This window comes from Petaurus breviceps, unplaced genomic scaffold (genome assembly GCF_028583685.1).
Source record: "Petaurus breviceps papuanus isolate PSGF00001 unplaced genomic scaffold, PetGlider_PUasm1.0 551, whole genome shotgun sequence".
In the NCBI taxonomy this organism is placed as follows: Eukaryota; Metazoa; Chordata; class Mammalia; order Diprotodontia; family Petauridae; genus Petaurus; species Petaurus breviceps.
The window spans coordinates 22287298-22292079 of record NW_027186372.1 but is presented as its reverse complement, the minus strand read 5'-3'; the positions used below and the strand labels follow the sequence as shown (position 1 = coordinate 22292079).

The following is a 4782-nucleotide window of genomic DNA, read 5'->3' as shown; positions in this document are numbered from 1 at the left end:
CTCTTTCCATTACCTCTCACAGGTGAACAAACAAATTTCTGCTAATTGGTGCAGCAGATAGTGTCAGGCCGATAGTCAGGACGACCATAGTTCAAATCTGGCCTCTGATACTTACTAGTGCAAGTAACTTAACATCACTTTGTTTGCCTCAGTTTCCTTATCCATAAAATGGGAATAATAACTCCTAACTCCTAGGGCTGTTGTGAAGATCAAATAAGATAATCATTATAAAGTGTTTAGCACAGTGCCTGCAGATAGTAAGGGCCATATGAATGTTAGCTATTATCTTATTCTCAGAGTTTCTTCTACATAATAGTTTTATACTTTTCAAAGTACTTCCAATTTTATCACCTTGTTTTCTCCCCCTTCCCCCATAACTACCCTGCTCGACTGATTGGGGGAGATATGAACAAAGACAGTGTAGAATAATGGAAAGAACACCAGACTTGGAGCTTGAACACTGGGCATCATCTGTGTGACTTTGGACAAGTCACTCACCTTCTCTGACACTCAATTTTCTCCTCTGGGAAAATCAAGGCTTGGACTAATCTCTGAAGTCCTTTTCAAGTCTAACATTCTGTGTTCCTAAGTTTCTTTGTATAGATAGGAAATTAAGTTATGGAAACCTTAAATGGCTTTATTATTTATCATCTGATCTAATACATATGTAAAATTTAGACTAGAATGCAAGTCTCCAAGTTCCTACTATAGCATTTTCACCATGACACTACCATGCTTCATAGATTGCTGATGGACTATTATCTAGAGCAAAGGTGGGAAACCTGTGGACTCAAGGCCACATGTGGCCCTCTAGGTCCTCAAGTGTGGTCCTTCGACTGAATCCAAAGGATTCACCCCTGATCTAGAATATCCATCTTCAGTCATATGCATGGAAGAGAAAGGACTACTGCCATGCCTTGCATATAGTATACGTTGAATTAATGTTTGTCCATTGGATAAAAATTTATTCAGGTCACGAAGCTAATAAGCTTCTTCAGGTTTTCTAAGTCATTCGAAGGAACTTTTCTCAAAGAGCACACTTACCTTGCCCCAGGTACATCTAAGCAAAGGTTACAAAGAGCTAAGATGGAGGGGGATGGAGATGGAACAAGAAAATTTCACTTGACAACTCAGCCATACTTAATATTCTTCTCCCTTCCTGTCTAGTCTGTTCATTATGAAAGGCCCTCTATAGAAAGGGCTTTTGCATGAAACATTGCCCAGGAAACATGGATTATTCTTCCTGGTCAATCTTTGTCCCCTTCCCCGCGTTCCCCCCCCCCCCCCCCCAAGTCCCACCATTGAACAATGATGATGGCCAATTTGAATAGTATTGGAAAGGGCTGGCAAAGGGGAGAGTGTAGCAGCAAGCACCCCCGCATCCCCAGGGTGGCTGCCAACACAGGTTCTTAGATCTGCTTTGCTAAAGGAAAGAAACTTAAAATGGGTTAACAAGCTTACTTTAATCAATCAAACATATATTGTTTACCTAGTTCAGGGGAAAAATGTCAGCACCTGGAACTTCAGAGTATACAGACAGAAGTTACAAGACAGAGAAAACAAATCAAGCGGACAGTCCTCTAAACTGTCTGACCATTACATACAGCCATACCTAATCACAGTTACCAGAGAGGGAAGCATCAACATCTGGGTTTTTCAAAGCTGGGGGGCTCTCAATGGCTGCCCAGAGTCTCGTCTGGTCAAATCACACAACACTTTTCAAAGTGAGCCCCAAAACAAACTCTCACATCAGGGATTATATAGCCTTCTCCTGGCTCAGAGAAGGTAACAGCCCTCTTGACCCTCTGCCCAATCACAAAGTATCTCTTGAAAAACAAGCCTCCTACCACAGGCTCCAGGTATACTTAACCTAGGGGCAGGGAAGATCTTAAAAATTTACATTCTTATAACAGGGAGGAGCTTCCATATTTATTTTAAGATGAAGGAAGGAATGAGGAGAACACCTTTCATCTGGGGAATTTTCAGGCAGCAGGAACATTATTTCCTTCTTGATCTTTGACCTTGGCATGCACCACACCAAGGTACACATACTTTACTGGAATCATCCTGACGTTGGAACTGTTGGGAAGTGGGATGAAATGAGCTGAAGTCTGTTTAAAAACTTGATTTAATTTTGTTCAAAATCTGTTCTGTCTCATATGAGAAATGTAGGCCTTTTAAATATAGTGAGAAATCTGTCTGGCCATTAAGGGATCCTGTAGAATTAAGTAGTTGGAATGGTCAGGTCAGTTCATCATTTATGTCAGTTGATCCTGCTGAGCCAAGATTCTAGGTGGGAGTTCTTTCAGCTGCTCTGGTACCCCAGACCCTGCACCAAGGCATAGTATGACAGGGGGGGAGGGCATTGCTTCCATGGAATTTCTTTTATAACTTGTTATATTGCCTGGACCCTCTCCAAGAAAAGGAATTGTTGGCAAGCTTAGTCATGCATCATGGCTCTAATCAACTGTATTTAGAATAGAATCTTAAATATTGCTTAGGTGCCACTTGTTCCAAGAAGCCTCAAGTCCCCTCAGTCACTAGAGCTCCTTCAGTCTCCTTTTACTGAGTTATCTGTGCACATGATGTATCCCTCCTTGAGGGTAGGGATAGTTTCATTTTTGTCTTTGCATTCTGAGCAGCCAACATAGTGCCTTGGACATAATACACACTCAATAAATATTTGTTGAATTGAATTGCTCACTATGCTTCTGTAACCCTTTCCTCTCCCCTTTACAGTTATTCAAAAGGCCCTAAGTGCCTTTTTCCTCTTCACATTTTTTTGAGTTGTTATCCAGTAATTTTTCAGTCATGTCTGACTCCCCATGATTCCATTTGAGGGTTTCCTTGGCAAAGATACTAGAGTGGTTTGCCATTTCCTTTGCTAGCTAATTTTTCAGATTTGGAAACTGAGGCAAACAGGGTTAAGTAACTTGGCCAGGGTAATAGAGCTAGTGAGTGTTTGAGGCCGGATTTGAACTCAGGAAGATAAGTCGTCCTGATTCCAAACCCAGTGCTCTATCCATGGTGCCACCTATGTTCCCCTCCCTCACATTTAAACAGGTAGATATGGGGTTCCTTCTTTCTGTCTTTTGCCTTTTCTGAAGTATATGTCCAACAGTGGAATCTCTTTGTCAAAGTTTAGCAATTTCTGGATTCTCCCCCACCCCAATCCCCACACATACACCAAATAATTCTAAATTGTTTTCCAGAATGATTGTAACAACTTTGCCTCACTGTTCACTTTATGGATGAGAAAACCCAGGCCTAGGAAAGTGAAATAACTCATGATAAAATGTAAATAGCAATGGATTTGGGGGCAGAGGACATAGGTTCAAATCCTAATTCTGTTTCTCATGGTCTATGCGACCTTGGGCAATTGACTTTGCTGTGGACTTCACTTACATCATGTGTTAAATGAGAGGGTTAGATGAAATGATCTCAAAGGTTTCTTCTAGTTCAAAATCTGTAAGCAGAAGAATCAAGATTCGAACCTGGGTCCTCTGCCTCCAAATTCAATGATCTTTTCATTATGCCACCTTGCCTTTGGAAGGAGATGATTTTTCCTAATTGGTTTAAATGAAAAAAAAAAATGTTGGCATATGAGGTGATAGTCCATGAGTCCCAAACAGAGGAAATTGCACAAAAGAATAAAGATTGGGCAGAAAAGTGGGAAAATAAATACCAATGGGTAAAGTTTTAGAATTGGAATAGGTGATGTATAGAATATATGCCAGTAGGTGACTTCTGTGGCCTCAAGGGTTCCTAGTCCACATTTCTTTCTCCATTTGCTGACTACTCACAGTGCTTACTTTCTGTATCAAATGTAAGGTACTGTCCCTTTAAGGCAAGAGTTCTTAACTTAGGGTCTATGAACTTGGTTTTTTTAAAAAAATATTTTGATAACTGGTTTCCTTGGAAATAATGTTTCCTTGGTAATCCTATGTATTCTATTTTATGCATTTAAAAGCATTATTCTGAAAAGCGTTTAATCAGTCTTGACCAGATTGCCAAAGAGGTTCATCATATAAAACAGCTAAGAATCCATTTTAAGGTATTGCCCTTTAATATGGTACAGTTTAATGCTGAAAGCAGCAGAAAAAAAAATTGGTAATAAAGTAAAAAGGTCTTATTAAAAACCAAAGGATATAATACAATGTCTTTCATAGACAAAGAGTTTGATGCCTGAAAGAAATAGGAAAAGAATTTTGGTTTAATAAAAACTGCCAAAATATGTGTGTAAAGAAACACTAGCTTTCAAATGGAATCTGATCAATTGGGTCTGAAAATGAACAGTAGCATAAATAGAAAGATCTGAATCACTTTGGAAAGGAAGTAAGGTGGTTCTTCTTTTGAATGTGAATAGTTTGATGGTTTAATGGGGATTTTTATTTATTGAATACTGGCTACATGCGAATATGAAGAAACAGTTTCAAGGACACAGATGGAATTAAGAATTGTTGAGCAGTGTGATATCTTAGCTTATTTGCAAATAACTATCTAAAAATTTAAGAGGGTAAAATTCAATAAAGTGAAAAATCATATAACTATATGGAGGCTGAAGTATGATTGAGTAGGAACTTTTGATTTCATAGGGGAAATCTGATGATTTATTACCTCATGAGTAAAAAGCATTTAAGTAAAAATAATCACTGAGTACTGTGAAACTCTGATTTAAGCTACAAAAATAGGCTGAGACTGAGCTAGTGTGGGGAAGAGACTGACGACGCTCTCAGGAGAGGAAGACTCAGCAGACGATTCAAAAGTTTTCTCAGAGTTGTG

At 39.2% G+C, this 4782-nt stretch overlaps 1 protein-coding gene across 21 annotated transcripts in view; it reads right to left on the bottom strand.

Moving 5' to 3' along the window:
• ATP10B (ATPase phospholipid transporting 10B (putative)) overlaps positions 1-4782 on the bottom strand; it is a 326335-nt gene that overhangs the window by 186142 nt on the left and 135411 nt on the right. The gene's annotated exons all lie outside the window — the stretch shown is intronic.